This window comes from Mustela nivalis (genome assembly GCF_964662115.1).
Source record: "Mustela nivalis genome assembly, chromosome: 5".
In the NCBI taxonomy this organism is placed as follows: Eukaryota; Metazoa; Chordata; class Mammalia; order Carnivora; family Mustelidae; genus Mustela; species Mustela nivalis.
In genome coordinates, this window is record NC_139024.1 from 24,075,544 (window position 1) to 24,087,629 (window position 12,086).

General features: G+C 46.8%; 1 protein-coding gene and 1 long non-coding RNA gene across 4 annotated transcripts in view; one reads left to right on the forward strand and one right to left on the reverse strand.

The window, feature by feature from the left end:
- SOBP (sine oculis binding protein homolog) overlaps positions 1 to 12,086 on the reverse strand; it is a 156,584-nt gene that overhangs the window by 39,972 nt on the left and 104,526 nt on the right. The gene's annotated exons all lie outside the window — the stretch shown is intronic.
- LOC309864478 lies at positions 1,205 to 2,846 on the forward strand. Of its 2 annotated transcripts, none has more exons than XR_014311554.1 (3): positions 1,205 to 1,304; positions 1,540 to 1,618; positions 1,756 to 2,846. It is a non-coding gene; the product is annotated as an uncharacterized lncRNA (long non-coding RNA). The 2 variants fall into 2 exon arrangements; XR_014311555.1 differs by having other exon boundaries at positions 2,053 to 2,846.

Consider the following 12,086-nt stretch of genomic DNA (forward strand, 5'->3'; position numbering starts at 1 on the left):
CGACCAGTACAGATGCCAATAATTAACACCAGCTTCTGCAGGGTAGACGCAGGTGCAGGTCTGAAGGGGCCGGTGGGTGAGTGACAAAGGCGATCTTTTGGGCCTTGTCCTCGGGAACCCTGCCCCACCCTGCAACCCGAACTGGCCAAATTCACAGTGAAGTGTTTTCAGATAGGACTTCGAAAAGTGCTCGCTGCTTAAAGTTTCAAAAGAACTTGAGTGCCAGGCTCTGTGATATTGATCTGGGCAAGATCCTCCTACGGGGCTGTGAGGATGGAATGCTTATGTCTCATTTGGAGTCGAGTAAATTGCCGAAGAGCTCACATTTCTAGGATTCTCTTTTTTGACATTCTTGGGTTCACCTGGAGTTCACTGGTTTTCCCGACGGTATTACTTAACTTCTCCAAATTTAATATATTTTTGTATTCCTGCTCATGTGGGTGTTATATGTCCACGCAGGCAGGCTTCATTGAGCTTAATTGAGAGTGTGTTGGGCCTTTTCCCTGCAGAGGTAACACTGCGCGGCTTTTTCACCCGGAAAGAACAGCATTGCAGTCACCGCTGCGGAGTGGCCTGTCATCAGTGGTGGACATGGAAACAGCCACGGAGACCCAGGTGAACTTGATGCCTGGCTGAACGGGCCCGCGGGTGGAGCAGGTCCTCCCACTGGGCTGAGCGAAGCCGACAGCTTTTCCTCAGCGAGCAGAGAGCATGTTGGTTCCTTTCAATTTGCGGGGCTGTCATGTTTCAATATGAAAATGTTGCTTAGAGCCAAATGTTAGTGACAGCAGCCCGTGGCGCCGATTGCAGTTTGCTCTCTTACTCCTGCTAAAAATAAGCTTGCTTTCCCTGGATTCCTTCAAACTCCACATCTGCAGGAAGTTTTTGTTGCTTTGGCTGGCCCTTTTCTTTCTTTCCCAAAGAAGATGACGGGTCTTTGGTTCCACAGGGGAACCTCTCCCCTCTCCCCTTGCTGGGAGAACGGCATTCTGAACAATAATAATAAACACTCGGGGCTCAGACGATCCCTCGAAGGCATCTTATTGGTTCTCAGTTACGATCACAGGCCCCTGCCTCCTACGTCTTTAGTGAAGGTGGAACTGGGGCAGCTACAAGGGGACAGAATCATTTGACCACGAGTGAAAGACGAGCCCACCGGGATTAGCCGGGCAGGCTGAGAAGCACAACCTGAGGGTGAGCCTTTGTGTTTGGGACACGCCCGGCAGCAGCCAAGCAGAGAGCCTGCTCCCTCCCGGGCTGCAATAATTTTGTTTTCCAGGTATGAAACGCACACCTAGCACAAGGTAAGCACAGCAATGATGCATTCCGAGCACATGCTCAACTCTTCTTAAGGCAAGTATTCGATTGCCTTTATCATTCTCTCTTCCTTTCTCCTGCCCATGGTGTGAGCAAGTGAGTGGTGGGCAGGGGTGGGGGGCAGAGAGGGAAAGAAAGAGGGAGATGGGAGGAGGGGTTGGAACAAAGGGAAGAGGGGTTTAGGTGTTCTCAGAATCAGCCAGAAAATCTTGTTTGGAACAGGACCTGAAAGCCTGGAATCACTCAAGGAGCTTTCCTGCTGGCTCCCACTCCTAGGACTTTGGATTCAGATTGTCTATAGGTGAGTGGAGCCTCCCTGATCAAGGGCCATGGGTTGGATCTCGGGTCTCCTGGCTGTGTCCTTCTTCCCCAGGCCTCTCTTCCTCACTCCCTGCTGCTGCTCTGGGCCAGCCGCCTCAGATGCCCCCTCCTCTTCAGGAGCTAGCAAGGATTCTGGCTGAAATGTTTGACAACAGACGGTCTGGATGAGCGTTATGGCTCCTTCTCCCCCAGAAAGGAAGATGGACCAGCTCTGCAGTCCTGGCCCAGCGGTCAGGCTCCAAAGGGCCCCAGACAGCTTTTCCCCCTCTGTGGGAAGGAAAGCCTCTGCCTCATTCTCCTTCTGCTCCCAGCTTTGGCTAAGTGCCTGACACACATGTGCTTGACAGAGGTTTGCTGGAGCATTGAGTGCTTTCTCGGTTTTCCCCAGAGCTCACAGCCTCTGTGCCTGTGCAGGTGAACTCCAGTTGGGAGAGGAGATGTGACTAAGAAAGAGATGTCTGCCAGTGAATTCCTATGAAGTGAGCCTCCGTGAGCCCCAGCTTGGCTTATGAAAACTGGAGATGTGTGTCTATGGTGGAGTCCTCATAGAACTAGACGCACTTGGCCAGGAATGGCTCCTAGAGTGCCAAATGATCGAGACCTGGAACACTGGGCAGCATTTTCAGATCATGACCCCACTGGCCGGTCCTGACTTAGCATTTCCCTCCCAGTTTAATCCTCTGAGATTGTCATTCAAGCTGATAATAGTGATGATGTGCGGGGTGCAAGGCTTCCCCACCTGGCCTTCCCAGAACCCATGTCCTCCTCTATCTGTGGTTCTTAATGCCTAATGGAGCCAGGTGCCACCAGGGTCACTAACGCCATGTACAATGTCAACCTGAAAACTCCTCAGGAAAAAGTAGAGAGGTCCTAGGGAACAGCTCAACTACCTTTGCATTAAATACAAATTCCATACTACAGGTGGACCTATGACAAATAATCTCCACATTTCCCTCTATCATCCCTAGAACCTAACGTACTTACAATACTTGCTCAGGAAGAAGATGTATAGCCCAATAGTACACATCTTGGGGCTTTTCTTATCTCTAAGAGCTTGTACTATAAAATCCAGTTTCCTCTGACAGCCTAGGCACACATCCCTAGAGAGGTGATCTTCAGTGTGGGGTGGGGTAACCCGGCAGAGGCAAACATGATCCACTGATGTCATGGAAGAAAATACTAGAACATTGAGTGTTTTCTTGTTTTTAGTTGTTGTTGTTGTTTACTGGTGAGATGTGTAATCAATAACCTGCTGACATCACAGGTCTAAGAGACACAGTAGACCTTTACTTGTCATGCAACTGAATAGCTGGGGGTTGGGGGGGAGAAGGAGTGGGGAAAGGAAGATGTTCGAGGATACTCCCTGGGTTTTTCTTTGGAAAGGGAGATGAACACCAGATCAAAGGTGATGGATACCCCTTTTTTCTCTGTCTGCCTAAAGAGCTTTCTGATGTCAAATCCCCAAGACCCACCAGATTCCCTCTCCCCAGTCAGATGTGATTTATCTCTGGGACCCCTCTTTGCCACTTTTCCCTTGCTCCAAGCTCAGGTCACTGTCACTTCTGATGTCACTTGAGTTCTTGTCCTGCCTGTCCCAGATTCTCAGCTCTTTGAGGGCAGCACCTATCTCTTAGGTTATCTCCTGAAGACCTTGCACATAGTATCTGATGGAGAATGCTCAGAAACATAAGAAAGCTTTCATTTAAAAAAAAAAAAAAAAAAAGATGACCTTGTCTACAGTGAGGTCACCGGGCACTAGTCAGTGTTTTCCTGGCTTTGAATTCTAGTAAGTAAGAGCTCAAAAACAGATTTCAGACTTGCCACCCTATGTCAGTCCCCTGAATTATTTTTGCCTAAAAGACTTTTTAAAAATCACTATTTATTGTCACTGCCATTTCATTTATAAAAAAAAAAAAAGAAAGAAAGAAAAGAAAAAAGACATTTTAATACCACACAGCTAGAAACGATATAGTCTCAGAAAGAAAAGATCATCCTTCCCGAGATAGAACTTTGGGACCTTATGCTGCCACATAAAATATCTTTATAACGTCCTCACTCCTCATGCCCTAGTCCACAGTTCACTACTTCAGAACCTCTGAGGTGGAGGGAGGCCAAGAACACAAAAACTCCAATCGAATCGCTGACGGCCTCTTGCTCCCCAGCCCAGGTGGTCAAGGGAGAGACAAGCCCTTGTCTGAATAGAACTTCGATGTGTAGGGATTAAGATGTTTGTGCCACCTCGTCTCCATCAGTCTGTCTGCCCACAGGTTACATCCTTTCAGGGCCCCGATCTCCAGCAAACAAAATCCCAAATGTCAATCCAAGGCTTTTACCTCAGATAACGTCAAAACCCAAAGAAAATAACACCAAATGGTGAAATTCCAAATGGTGGAATTCAAGTGAGTTGGTGGCCTATCCTTTCTATTTGAGTAGCCCCTCAAGTTCCAGCATATTCACGACTACAGACCAAACCACCTCTCTCTAGAGCTGGTCCTATATAAAGAGATCCAAAGCTCCAGCAGCCATGAGGACCCTGGACTGACACAGGGTTTCTTATACCTGCTCAGAGGACAAAGCTCCCTATAGATCCCCCATGAAATGTTGATACAGTTAAATCTATCATTTGGACTAAAAACAATGTATACCCAGAAAATGATTATGTTGATGGTATGACATATAGGCCATCAAGAAAACCCCACCTCCAGTCTGCCCACATGCACAAAAGGGCTTGAATGACAAGTGAATATCTCTTCCTGAATTCCTCAGTATTCATTTAGTTTTTTTCCTATTGTTTCTTCAGTTTGTCAAGTGCTAGCACCTGCTGCTACAATAGGTACCAAACACCAAAGGCTTAAGAGTTATTAGAAGAGAAACTCTGAAATGGGAAAAAATTATATTCATTAACTTCATTTCTTTCTACAATAATGCCAGTATTTGACATGAGCAACGGAACATGACGGTCCAGCTGGAGGTACGTCAGTGTTCCTTGGGAGCCTGATGATAACAGGCTGGACTAGTTTACATTGGGTCTGTCCCAGAAATTCCAGGTGGCCACGGACTTGATCTTTTAAATGAGCTGTCCATTTCCTATTGTGCAATAAGTGGTCACCAATTGCCTGGAAAATATCAGGACACTTGATCTGACCAGTATCTATTTTGCCATGTGTGGGGAGTAGAAGACAGACTGGGAAATAAAGCTGGAGCCCCAAGCCATCTTGATGATTTATAGTGATGACTGGCAGAACATCTGAAAACAGGTATCCTGGAGAATGGACAGTCGCCATATCAATAGAATCATCCAGAGCACATCCCTGGGACTGAACGTAAGGTCAAATGCTCACTGGCCCCAGTCCCTTGGTATAGACAGGGACTTCTCCCCATAGTCCCTTTTCTTGGTGTGGACACCAGACTCTGTCCCCAGACCATGCAAAACCCAAGGCCTCCCCATCTGCCATGTGCTAAGCTCCCTCACCTTTTTAAGGCACATGGTGGGAGGGGTGGAGGGATGAGGGTGGTGAGACGCCCCAATCTGGGCACCACTGTAGGCAGCATCTTTGAAGTCATGGCACTGGGACTGCCTTGGCTACCCTTCCCATAGTGCATGACCATCTGCCCTAGCCAAAAGAGGCCAGCCAAGTCTAGCCCTTCCTGGTCCTGTAGGCAGAAAGCAAGGGGGGTGCATCCTGGTGCAAAGGCTGGTCCCTCATCCTTCCCCAACCCAGACTATAGATCCCACTCCACAACCCCACCACCTCCCCTAAGGCAAGCTATGAGGTGAGGACCCTCTCTTTTTGTTCTAGGGCTTAAACAATGAAGCCCAAATTCCAGGCACCAAAGGCAATTTGGGATTTAGTAACCTAACCCTTTAGATGCCTCACATTTTCTTTCTAAATTGGAGCTCAGACTTCAAGTATGCAGAAGTGGTAAAGCAACAGGCTAAGCTTCCTGGGGAGCTGCACTGTCCTGTGGCTGTGCCCCCAACCCTGCCGCGGCGCACCCGCCTTCCCTTGCCCCCAGCCTGCTCCTTCTGGATGCTCCCGGCAACATTCTCCCTTAGCTGTGGGTAAGTGTTCCACCTGTCATACACAGTAAATTTCTCAATGGCTGTGAAAGAGATTCTGGAAGCACGGGGGAGGAGCCCGGGGTGTGCATGGCTGAGTGTGTTGCGGGCATGTGTCCTATAATGGTAAGGTGCCTACTGAAGCACACTCAAATTTACGGGATAAAAATCAATCATCATACCCTAGCCCAGGGCTTCTCCAACCTCAGTATGCACGTGAATTCCCTGGGGATCTTTTCAAAAAGCAGGTTCGGATTCAGTATGGCTACATTCCCACCAGGGGCCCATGGGGTCCCCACTGCTGGAGAGTGGACCACATTTGAATACTAAGGGGCCATAGGCAAGTTGGGGTTGGAGGATCAGCCCAAAGTCAAGGGGACCGTTTCCTGAACCCCAAGTCAAGGTACACAGTCTAAGGAAAGATTCAGGTTTGCTTCCTGGACCCAGGGGCGGTCTGGGAACCATAGCAGGATGCTAGAGCTTTGGACTTTTTGGAATATTCACAGAGATTGGAGCTAGTGATTCTCAAACTCATCTTCTGAGAACCCACTGTATAAGCCGGACCCAAAAAAGCAGCTATTGCAATCAGATCACTTTTGTCTTCTCGCAGACCACTGGAAAGAAATGTTAAGGCGCTGATTTTGCAAAGTTATGGTTTTGTCCTCTATATTTTCCTCAGCTTTAATTAGAAGCCTTCAAGATTTAGCTATGGGAGGATAATCTCCGGTAGGAGAAAGGCAGCTAATGGAGCAAGAGGCAGTGACCCCTGAGCATCACCAGCTCTGGGGTCCCCGCTGCGGCCCAAGTGTTTAACCCTCCAGAGCAAGCCTCAGCCCTCCTTTGACTTGCCGTATTCCCACTGGGACTTTGAAAAAGTTATTATAGTATATAATATGTGAGATGGAAAGAAAAATGTACCCAGAGAATACAGGAAACCTACAGCTTGTCTGGTGGACGGCTGGACTGTTCAGGAGAAAAAGTTGAGGGAAACTGAGTGGTCCGGGGAGGAGGGGAAGGGGGGGAAGGGGGGAGGGGGGGCGCAAGCCAGCAGAGGGGTGAGAGCAGGAAGTGGGAGAAGGGGAAGATGTATCTGAGCAGGCTGACAGATGACTAGATCCTGCATGGAAATTCAGCCAGAGAGAAATTCCTGGTGATCTAAGAACTTTCATGAACTGGAATGTCGTATATAAGCTTTTCATAGTACTGTGATTTAAAAGCCTTTTACCAGCTTGAACATTCAGTAAAAGTTGAATTGGACCCATGCATGCATGCAAGGACACACACACACACACACACACACACCCCTCTACACACATATACACACTCTGGAGTCTGGCTCAAGAATCTAAAACAGCAAACTCACGGGCCCCCAAATGTTGGCACAATCTGCAGGCCTGGGTCCAGACGCGAGACCCAACTCCAAAGCCAGCTTGGAGGGTGTTATTAGACCACACATTTCTAGGTGTCGCCCTCCGAGGCGCACTGTGGTAAAAGCGGAGAGAACAAGCCTACCCCTCCCTGCCCACACCTTTCTGGATTCTGGAGGAAAGGGGGAGGGGGGAGACAGGTGGCAACAGGAGTTTGGGTTTGAGTGGGGGTGAAGATGCGGAATTGAGTTTAGATGCCTCTCCCTTCATGAATGGAGTGGCCACGTCTCCAGAACAGGGACATTTGAGCAGGGAAATAAACACATCACAGGGCAATCACTGCAGCGTCCATAAACAAGAATTACCCACATTCAGTAGGAAAGGACTCAGTTCACAGGCCAAGGCTGCTGTATCTGCTAACAAGCATTCAAAGACGACAAAACCAGCAAGCAAACTGCAAAGACTACTCGTCGAAAACCAGGAACTGTCAAGCCCGCTTTGACAGCCTGATTATTTGTGAACCTGTTTATGACTTTATATTTCATATGTGTATTATAAATAGTGAAAACTACTCCCAGTTCACACAATGGGGGATTAAATCGGTCAATAACTCGTAGTGTTTTAAAGAGTGACACTAGGGGCGTCTGGGTGGCTCAGTGGATTAAGCCGCTGCCTTCGGCTCAGGTCATGATCTCAGGGTCCTGGGATCGAGTCCCACATCAGGCTCTCTGCTCAGCAGGGAGCCTGCTTCCTCCTCTCTCTCTCTGCCTACTTGTGATCTCTCTCTGCCAAATAAATAAATAAAATCTTTAAAAAAAAAAAAAAGAGTGACACTATTTCCAAAAGCTGGGCACCTGAACCCATCTGTAAACCAATGACTGATGAAAACTGACAGTAAGTGTGAAACGGGAGGCTGGTGCAAATCCTGGGACACGTGGTCACCACTCTGATGGCAGAGGCACTGTGTCTGCCTTTGCGTAGGATGCCCCCAACAAAGGACATCCCCAAATAAGGAAACTTGCCCGTGGCAATTCAGTTTGCTCAATTCAGAACTTATCTCCCTATCCTCCAGTTTTCTAGAAATTATTACAGGGGTTGGGGGGACTCCAGGCCCCTACAGCATGAGAGCCACAGGCCTCCTCCTTCTGGCTCTGCTTTCCCAGAAACTCACGATGAGACCTCATGGTATCTCCCAGCTCTGGGTGAAGGGGACTGGGGTGGACATACCAGCCCGGGACATCTTCCCGGGCACAGAGGTTTCCTTCATGCGCCCAAAGCACTTTTTTCAGGCTTCTATTACGTGGTACTCAAATTGCTTTTGAGACAGTTTTCCACTGTGTTTTAAAAGCCAGCCCCAGCATGTCTATAAACATCAGTTCATATTCCTGGAATAAATCTTTTTTGTGTTCCATCCCACTACCCACAGGGGTACAGATGGCAGGTTTTATGTGGCGGCCACTGTTTACAATTCAACCCCACGGAGGCCCATGAGATGCCACAAATGGAGCCCACACAGGAAGACAGCCCCTTGGGCAGCGACATTTGTCCCGACGGGCCAGGAGGGCCAGGAAGGGACACACCCTGAAAGTACACGGGCTAACATACATTCTCCATTCGGGGCCGACAGTGGGGTCCTGGGCATCCCCGGGAGGCCCACAGAGACGCAGGCTTGACCCAAGGGACTGCAGGGTGTGCTCGGCCCAGGCATACACAAAATGCCCAAAATTGGCCGTAGACTTAAAAACATCCACAAAGCAAATCCTTCCCTACCACGAAGGCCCGCCGCGATCATTTGCATGTCCGTGAGCATCTGCGAGCTGAGTATCAAAGCATCCTTCTTTCTATTCTGATGGACAGCCATTAATCACAGGAGATGCGGCCTTGTGGGCACCTCAATGACTGAATTATAGAAGCAGGGTTTTTTGGCGGGGAGGGAAGGGGGGAAACGGAGAGGAAGCACTTCCCTCCCAAGAATCCTCCCAAAAAGCCTCTGCTGTCTCTGTCTCCGGCTAAGATAGCATTTGCTGAAAATGTCAACAGATTGTTTCTTGAGCTGGAGTTGTGCAGACATCTAAAGCTTATTTTAACAGGGCATTTTGCTTAAAATCACTTGGTTAGTTCAGGCATTTCGAATGCCTCTTAGTATATATTTTGGATCAAGAAGTTCTTGTTGAATTTGACTGATTTAGCATAAATCGGAAGGACATACTAGAATAGACTCTTCACCCAACCAGAGCCTTCAGGCCATTAATGTAGCAAAATTTGCTCTTTGTTTGTGGTGAATTTTTAATGGGGTCTTTTTTCTCTCTCTCTTTCTTTCTTTTAACGCGGCTTAGTTGCTATGCGGAGGCTTAGCGCTCCTGCTCGGGGATCAGTTCCAGACTTTGGCTTGATTTGAAACAAGCCTAGCAAATTTGCCCGAATGTTGATTTCAAAAGGTTTTTCAGTTTTCCCATTTCTCTCATCAGGAGATAGAAGGAAGGTGAAAAGCAAGTTACTATCTGAGTTCAGATGACACTGGTCTGATTTTTCCAAAGTATTTGGTAGGATTCAGTAGACCCAGTTGAGAAGGACAACCAGCGCCCCTTGAAAAGCTGCCACAGCTCGCGAGGACCGGATCTTGGGGAGCTAATTTCAAGATGCAGATTATTTACACTTGAGATAAAGTCTCTTTCTTCCATTTTTACTTTTCAGTCTTTCTCTTTCACTTTCTCTGTCCACATCACGTTGACTAGATGTGACTCAAAAAGTTAATGGTAATTGCGCTCATCTTAATTTAGCAAAGAGAGAGAAAGAGCTAGAGAGAAATGAGTACAATTTGCAGATCTGAGTTCAGGTCATTACAGGTGTGTTATATTAGTGTATTCATGAGCCCTCCGGGACGGCCATGCTGAGCTATCCAATAACTTTCTTAATGTGTAATTACACACCATCGGACTATAATTGATTAATTGAAAAGAGAATATAGGCAGATGTGAGGGCAAGACTTCTGCTGCTCATTAAATGAATATGTCCTTGCTTTTCTTTAATAAGTTAAGTGGAACTACTCAAAAGCAATTAAGTCAGTAGTGAAATTCATTAAATTTTAAGTAATTATTGGTGCTAAATTCTGTAATAAAATCCAAGACTTTGCGTAGTTCTATTTCAAAAAGAAGTACGATGATTCTGTGGGGCCAATGTGGCAGAAGGAGGGTTCCAGAGAATACTACACCTTGGACTCACTGACATTTTGTGTGAAAATCACCTGAGAGAAAACGAGACAGATATGGCGGTTGGGGGTGGGGGAAGGCATTCTGGAAGCTCTGCGGGCTATCCTTAAACCTAGGAATTGTAGTGGTGTTCCTGAAGTCATCCTTTCACTTAAAATCTTCATATACAGAGTTCAAAAGGAATGAAAAAAAAAAAATACCTGTTTTTCACTCTAAATGCCTTGAGTACTACTTTTGATACCTTCTCCAGTAGTTAAATTCAAGCATAAACGTGAATTACAGGGAGTTAAAGGTGATTTGGAGAAAAGTCTTTCCAGGCTCTATTCTCTCACTTGGGAAACAAACCTGAGCTTTTGGGGTCGGGGGTGGGGAGAGAGGATGAAGTGTGCCCCAGCTCAGGGAGCGGCCACAGGTAGTCCTCGGGGCTGATATGGGGCTCCCACACCTTCTGCCACTGTTTCTTCTGCCCAGGCAACTGGACGACTCAGAAATGTGTCAGAAAGGAACTCAACTCAGCCAATGTGCCGCATTCCAGACATTCCTGACAACTCCCTAGACGCAGGGGAGACCTTGGCGTCTGGTCTGACTGTGGAGAAATGCCAACTGGGAGCCACACCGGTATGGTCTGTTCATTCATTCCTACGGTAAGTATTTCTTGAGCACCTATTCAAAGCTTTTTAAAGATGACTTTACAGCAATCTCTATCTATATAGTATATATGCAATATAAAGTAAATGTAGAAAGATTTTATAAAGTGCGGGGTGGAATTCTGTAAAAATGTAGTCCATGTCATACCCATCCAGGCTGATCTGGTGCCCCGCACATAGTAGGCACTCAGTAAAAGCTTGCTGACCAAATGATGGAAGGTATCGGCGATGTGGACCATGAGGAAAGCATGATAGGTGTGGCATTCGCACACAATTCTCTATTTAGGTTTTGGAAACTGTTAACATTAGACATGTCAACGCTTGGCCAGGATAAGCCAAAGAGATGGTGGTGACGGCTGTTGAAAGTGAAGGAGAACTGATTTCAGAACCTTTTTTTTTTTTTTTTAAATTTCAGAACCTTTTATCTACTCCCAGGCTTCTGCTCTAACCATCAGCATCCTTATTAGTCCTGTCAATTCTTTCTTGCAATAGAAAACTGAAAATGTAAACCCACGTATTGTGGTCATTTTTTTTTTTTAAACCCTAGATTCAACCACATTTTTTTTAAACTTGTACTTCCAGATCTAAATATAACTGTGTGTGGTTAGTTGCAAAATTTAAAAAGAAACGATTGTACTTTTATTGTTTGCTGGGGCTAACACTTCGGGGATGTTGAGAGCCGGTGTCCTAGATACAAGGCTGCAAGGCTGCTGGTCCCCATCATGGAGCCTGTGAGAGGCAACCCCACAGCCGACTGACTAGACACAGACAGAGAGCAGGGAGATATGTGACTCACCATTCCCAGCGGGAGGGAGAAAAGCATTTTATGTATACCCTCATTCCTGCTGGAAGAAAAAAATTCCAATCCTCACACACACTGTAATTTTAGAAAGCATAACTAAAGCTAAAACTAAATTAGACTAACTAGGTATATTAGGCTCAGAAAGAAAAAAAATCAGGGCACAAGGAAAGACATTAGGTCTCATTTTCTGTTTGCACGTTTTTCTGTTGTAATGGGCAATTTATTGTCCCACAGCTCATTTTAATCTTGAACGTGACCTTGATAATCTGTGTAGGGGCAGCCCAACTATTTCAAAGAGAAGTTCTAACCTCGGGAACATGCTGTCCAGCTTTCTCGTGTTCACTAAATGAGGTTTTGCTCACA